The following is a 7741-nucleotide window of genomic DNA, read 5'->3' on the forward strand; positions in this document are numbered from 1 at the left end:
AAAAAAATTCAAATGCTTTTTTTAAAGATATGTCACGCTGACATATTATTCTACAACTTTCATGACTCTATGGTTTTGAACTACATTCATGTTAACATATGTAGATCCCGTCTGTTTTACCTGGTTAGTGCCCCCATCTGAACATTCTACACATTAGCTAAGCATTCCCTTTAACAAATACTTAAATCTTCTTCAAACTATCATTACTACAACTAATGTTGTAAGGAACATCTTCTGCACATGCCCCCCCCAGTGCATCTGTTCAAGTTTTTCTTGCAGGTGAAATTCTTGGAGATGTCATTTTATCTGATAATAACACTGCCTATCTTCTTCTAACCGAGGCATTCAATATATAATAGCAAATAAAAGGATAAAAGGTGGATGGAGGACCTCGAACATCCATAAGGAGGAAGTACATGCATGCTCCATGATGCCCGCAAAGGGTGGTCAGGATGGTCAGCCAGTTGTCGTCCATGCAAGGTCGCTGTTGGCAAGGGATGGGGGAACAGGGAGACAGTGTCCCCAGGGGCCCTGTTTCCCCCCATGTTCTGGGGGGAAGATGTCCCTGTTTTCAGGGACCCCCAAGACTAGACATATATTTTTAATGATATCTATTTATTTACAGATAGTTACACAGGCAATTGTTCCCGGATATCCCGCATAGGTGCAGGGTCCCAACGTCCTCGGCTGCTTTCCTTTCCCAGGCCACACAAGCAGGGAGCTGGGTGGGAAGTGGAGCTGCCGGGATTAGAACCGGGATCCTGACGCGGTCAAGGCGAGAACGTTAGCCACTGAGCCACGCTGCCGGGCCTTCTTCTACTTGTTCGCCGGGCCCTCTTGTTCGTTCACTCCCTAGATGGCTGCAAAAGGCAGAGCTGGACCAAGTCAAAGCTAAAAGCACTGACCCTCCTCCTAGGTTGCTCCAGGGGCCAAGCTGCCTGGGCCGTCCACTGCTTTCCCAGCCTCAGCAGTAGGGAGCTAGACAGGAAGCAGAGCAGCGTGGACTTGAACCAGTGCCTGTACGGGATGCCAGACGGCAACTTAACCTGCTTCCCCTGAGATGATTTAATGAGGCATTTCATGAGTGTATGCAAAGAGCATGGCAAGTCAGACTCTTCATGTCTGTCCACACCCATTCCTGCTGAAATCTTGGCCTGCCAGCAAAGGGAACAGTCATACCTGCCGGAGTCCAGCTCCAGCAGACATTTGAATTAGAAATTCAAATGAATTGAAATTGAATTCAAATTGAAATACAGACATTTGAATTAGACTTCTGTAAAAAAAAAAAAATTTTGTAGTATATATTGATGATAAAATTTTACCCCACTTGGCATCTGACAGTATATTTAATACAACCCAAATGCCTACTCAGTTGTATCTACTAAATAAAACTTCTGAATTTTAAAAATGCATATCAAGGATGTCAAGATTTATAACATCTAGTTGAAATAGAATCTCTTTATATAACACAATATAGATGAGATGTAATTATTGGCATTAAGTGATCATTTTAAATACCTATAAAATAAGTACATAACTTTTATCAATCTGAAGCGCAGTGAACATACTGAAAGGCAGAAAACACAAAGATCACTTCAACATAGAATCTTATATGCTGAGACACTTCAACCAAGCCAGGTCTGGAGTTCACTGGAGCCAACTAGAAGGATTTAATCATTAATTAGATTAAAAAAACAATTAACAGGAGATGTTATAATATGTGCTTTCAAAGCTTTGTTGTAATAACAGAGGATCAGATTTCAATTCCATGAAGCAATGATGAACATTTGAGAAAACGCTGCAAACAGTACTTTAAAGACGATATATCTAAATATAACAACTAGCAGATAAAAGCACATGGGTGATTCCCATACCTGGAAAAATTTAACAATGGATTAGATGTTACTTTTATATCAATTTATGTTTGGTGTCAATGCATCATTTATAAAGGTATGCCTTAAACAAGACCTTAAGAGTTACATTTGTAAGATTCAAAATTCAAGATAAAAATTTAATAGAGTTAAAAGATATGTTAATTTTGTACCAACATTGTTTATAAAGTACAAGATACTAGATATTTTTCTGTGGACCCAGCTTAGTTTATCTCCTACCCTGCCGCTTTTGGCTAAAAAAGGTTGGAGGTGGGAGGCTTGACAAAGGAAAAAAAAGTGAAAGGTCCTGGAGAAACTGCACCTGTGTGCTGAGTATCCTAACAGAGAGGAGGGGGAGGAGGTCAGGGAGTGATTGTACCTGCTGGAGAGAAGAGAGTTTAACCCTGAAGTTGCTGGGAAGAGGGAGGAACTTCTGTAGAGGCTGCTTGCCACTGCGAAATGGCAAGTGGGTGGAAATGTAAACTGGACAAGGATGTCTAATCAGTCGATCAGGAATCCACATCAGCAAGTCCATGACCTGTGGAAAAATGAAAGCATTCCCTCCTCCAAATTTTAAGAGGAAATTGGGTTCTTTCCATTGGTCAGTACGGATATTTTCAAAATCTATGATTAGAGAAACTATTTTGTTAGAAGACCCATCTGTAAAGACGAAAGAAGCAGGTTAAGGAAACAAAAAAGGGTTAAAAACAAAGAAATTAAGGAACAAATCTTTTGAAATATAACCGGATGACTTTTAACAAGGAGATTTATAGTTAAATGGTGTGAAATTGTACCCACAAGGGTTAAGAATGCTATTTGTCATGTCTCATCCTTGGATATTAGATAACTAAGCTGTTAAGAGCTATAAGGAATAATTATTTCATTTACATCTTTGCAAAAAGGCTCCTATTCCTATGATATCTCTTAGTAATTAAGGTGGGGACCAAAGCACAATAAGGAGTAATAACCTTTTTATACATAGAAAGGAGATGCAGCCACTCTAAAGACCCTTGTTGTCACAAACATCCAGTTGGGGTATGAACAGTAGGTAGTATAATTAATTGCCAAGGAAGATACCAACTTTTAATTAGCATTTCCATAATCAATATCAGACTTTAAGTCTGTTACTCTTCTATAGGCACAGCTTGGGTAAAATATTGCTGTCTTTTAAACCCCTGATTGTTCAAGGCCTGAGACTGGCCCCACCAGGAGTTTCCTGACAACAGGCGCTGGCCATCATGATCAATTTTAGATTTACATTTACATACTTTTGCCCAATGTACACCTCTGTGACATTTAGAATTTATCTTAGGGCATTGATCCTTAACAGTATTAGTGCCACATTTTTGAGCTAAAGGAGGTGTTGCTTGGCATTGTTTTGGAAGGTGGCTGGGTTTCCCACAGTTAGAACACTTAGCATTCATTTGCTTCTGAATAGCAGTGGTTTGAAACCTTGCAAGGTGAGTAGGATGTTTGAAAGTCCCACTGTTGCCACAGGCCTTTAGATAGCCCATAACCCATTCACCAAATTTTTGGGTATTTCGTTTCCTACAATCTTTCCACATATGTCCCATTTTGCCACAATTATGACATTTAGATCTATTTTGCTTTAAACCATTGCTTAATGCAGCACTCATCATTTTAGTTTTGTACCTTTCAGAGACAATATCCATACATGTCCTCATTACTTGGGGGACCCAGGACAGGGCCCATCTCTCGTTTCCCTGCATCTCACCCTGTACAGACTGTTTACTCAATTTAGATAGACTGCGAGGCAATAGAACTGTCCCATTCTTGTGGAATTCAGACTGACAAGCCTTTTGCCAATGAAATCCCTTCTCACACCGTGAACAGACAGTGCGAGGAATACTTAAACTGGGTTTAGGAGTGTCCATATAAGTTTTTTCCTGTTTGAAATTTTGGGATGAGTTTCTGGCAGGACAGCTGTGGCTGAAATGCCCTACTTCACCACAGGAATAGCAATTGTTTCTTTTTCTATTTCTTCGATTGCCTCTTATGTTCTTTAAAATCTGAGTAGCAGTTTGACCTTGAAGAGCTGCAGCAATAGTTAACCCTTGCATGCAAGATGGAGTTACCTCAGCACAAGCTCGAACATAGTCTGACAAATCTCCTCTCCTTCTCACTGGCTGAATTAAGGTCTGGCAAGTTGGAGTAGCATTCTCAAAAGCTAGCTGTTTAACTATGAGATCTGTAGCTGTCTTCAAAAGGCTCCTCAGCCTTCTGCTTAGCATTTACAAAACCTGGAGACTTTTGATCTGGAGATGGCAGGCATTTCCATGCTCCTAATGCCAGGGAGGAGATAAGTTGTAATGTCTCCTTAGGCAGAGTGAATTGTTCTGCAACGCCAAGATGAGTGCCCTGGCCTAAAAGCATGTCTAAGGTAAAAGAAAGTTTGCCGCACCTCACAGATCTCCGAGACTTCACCTCTGCCTTAACTAATTCCTCATATTCCATTTTCCACAAAAGGAAGTTTCCTCCTGCGAGGCAAGCCTTAGCAACCCTGAAACCAATCATAAGGTGTCATCATCCACTTTGCTGCTAGTCCCTCCACCATTGTCATACTGTACGGGGAGTTTGGCCCGCAGCCAGAGACAGCATGCTTTAGTTCTTTAATAAGCTTATGAGGCAACGGTTCCCATTCAGGTTCATCCCATTCACAGACAACAGGAAAACAGAAAAAAATCACCTTACTTCTGTGCCTGCTGTATTGCCCCCCTAAAGCCAATCTTTGCTGGATCTGGTCTTGCTGGAAGGGGCTCACAAGGCTTAGCAGAATACCTTGAAGGCTTATCATCAACAGCAAGAGACCTATTATCATGTAACTCAGCCATTTGCCCCTTTTCACAATCCCTAACTCCTGATCTAAATATTTCTGGTTTAAAAAAATCCTCTTCCTCATCTGTTAAACCTTCCTGATCAGTTTGACAATATTTTACATTATCTTCAGGACAGACACTTTCCATTGAGCTATAGCTAAGGCCTAAGCCTCCCTTCTCAGGATCAAGAAGGGGAGTATGTTCTCCCTGCTGAGCTGAAGGCGTGGGATAAGGCTCAGGTCCCACATCTAGTGCCTGCTGTAAAACGTTCCAAATGGCATATGCAGAGGATGGCATGGCATGCCCACTCATCCATTACTCCGACACCACCTTTTCATATCATTCCCTACCTGGTCCCATGTGTTTAATTCTAAAGTGCCCTGCTCAATAAACCACGGACTAACTTTTTGTACAAATTGTAAAAATTCTAGTAATTGCTTCTTGCTAGTTTTAATGCCCTTCCTATGTAAGGTATGTTTAATAATATCAGCATATAAACTTCTTTCACTAGAATCACTCTGGCCCATTTGTAAGCACAGAGGGTACACAACTTCTCAATATACGTTCTGACTATTCACCCCTCCTAACCTGACCTTCTGTCAGGGGGCCTGCGGCACCCTGGGTGAAGTCCTATCCACGCTGCAAAGAGAAAGAAAAGACTTACCTTCGTCGAGTCCCTGTTCAGGGGCCACTTGCCGGAGTCCAGCTCCAGCTGAGTTCGGAACTCGCGAAGGGTGTGTGGATGGGGTGCAAAGAAAGAAAGAGACGGTCGCTGGACTCCCAGCGACCTAAACCTTCGCGAGCGGGCCTGGACGCAGAGGACGCTGGATGGGACGGCCGCCCCATGCCCATCACACATGAGCTGCAGCTGCAGCCGGCCAGTGCGCCATCTGGCGTTAGGCTTTGCTTGCTGGCCGCCCGGCCAGGGAACTCTAGGATTTTCATTAGTAGATATGATGGTTAGACAGCTCCTAGCTGAACCTACAGTGTTTCAGGGACGTGAATTAATCGTAAAGATTCCCAAGGACAGTAAATCTTCCTCAGATAAAACTTGTGAATAATACTGTCCCAACCCAAGTGTATTGATCAATTTTAAAACCTTTTACAGTTTCAAAACCTTGTGTTCATCAAGAATGGGGCAGAGAGCAAAGAAATCTTCCATAGCCTTAGAAAGTGTGAGGAAGACAGAGAGGTTAACCTACCAGGAAAATGAAAGGTAACTTATTGGTAATAGGCTCAAAACAACATTAGACAACATTTAAACTACAAAGACATACAGGGGGAACTAAGAGCAATCCTGACAACCTACCAACAGGACGACATATGCACAGAGCAAGGATTGACCCCAGAGTGGAGCAGGAGGACAGGAAGAGGCCTGTATCCCACACCTGCAGACTCCATAAACCCCACCAAGGACTATCAATACGGGCACCAAGGACTGCATCCCAACTACCAAAGAGACCACGGGAAACTGGAACACCTTCGGAGCCTGCGAACTCAGAGGGCATCCCTCCCGAACTGGATCTACTACACGGGATGAAAGAAGCCCGAAATCTTCCTCAGGGGATCCAAGGACGTCGGAACAACAGCCAGGAACCCAGAGTGGTCCTCGGAATCAAAAGAACAGTAAACTCCCTTCAGGACTAAGGAAAGAAACTTTCTCTTGTCCTTACTTAGTTCCAACGTTGGGTCTCCACCCTCTATGCAATGACTGTCAGGGTTGCTCAGAGCCCCCCTCCAAACACACACACACACACACACACATTTGAATAGACAGGAACAGCAAGGAAAGCTTGGTCAGTATAGACTCAAACATGCTTTGCTAGGTAGGACACAGAACAAGGACACCTCACCAAGATGCTGAACATTTCTCTGCTCACCCCTCCTATAACGGTTATGTACCTTATATGGGGAAATGTCAATGTTGGGGCTTTTGATTGATTGGGTTTACTCTGTTGGCTCTACCTTCAGACCAGAGAAGGTCTCTCCAAAAAGCTGTTGAACTTATCTGGGCAATAATATGAGGATCACAATGCTTGGTATATGCTAGCAATGAAGGAATCTCAACTGAACTTGAACTGAGTCGCGCAACATGGTGGAGGAATCTACCATGGGGGGGAGGGTTTTGGGAGGGGTGGTGAGAATCCCAGTACATATAAAACTGTGTCATATAATTAAAAAAAAAAAAAAGAAAGAGACGGACCACTAGGACTTCATCATCATAATGGACGACACACAAAAGCTGTCCACTTTATTTATACAAAATCAGTCAAACTCTGGCTCAGACTTTTTACGTCATGGTCAAGTGGGTGTTTCTAAAGATAACTCTGCCATTTGTTTCACCTAAGGCTGGGAAAAAGTTTTCAATAGATGGTGCATATCAATCAGTAACACATTCCTACCACAATTCTCATTCTACAGTTTGGTCTTGAGACAGTCAAGGAAGGAAGGGACCTAAAAGATCAAAGAAAGAGGAAAAGAATAGATTCCCACTACACCTGAAGACAGAACACCCTTGATTAGCATAGGCTCAAAAGGGGGGGTTAGCACCCTTGATTAGCATATTGCCACAGGATGCAGCCATAACAGCAATAACAGCTTTTTGGCTAAAAAACAGCAACAGCAACATCAGCTTCTAAGCTCCCACTGATATTTAACAGTAACTCCGCAGAGGCAGACAATGCCTAAATAGATTACAGAAATCTCAGTGGGGTTGTCCGGTGTCCATGCAAAGGGAGGCAGAGCTGCATTCAGACATCCGCCGGGCCTTGCCACACAGCGGGACATTCCTTGCGGCCTTGCCTGCAAAGGAATGATACTCTGCACACCTTCCTCTCTTCCACATCCATCACACAGACCCCAGCACATACCTCTGTCAGCTGGCCTGTGCGGGCAGTGGCAAGCCCAGGGTCACCTACAGGTGCAGGAGGCATGGCCACGCGCACGGAGAGGTCTTCGACACCACCCGCATAAAGCCAGAGCCGGACCCTGACCTAGGGGGTGTGAGCAGATGCCCACCATCCTCCGTGCACA

This window comes from Ochotona curzoniae, unplaced genomic scaffold, assembly GCF_017591425.1.
Source record: "Ochotona curzoniae isolate NIBS_2020 unplaced genomic scaffold, NIBS_Ocur_1.0 contig_50, whole genome shotgun sequence".
In the NCBI taxonomy this organism is placed as follows: Eukaryota; Metazoa; Chordata; class Mammalia; order Lagomorpha; family Ochotonidae; genus Ochotona; species Ochotona curzoniae.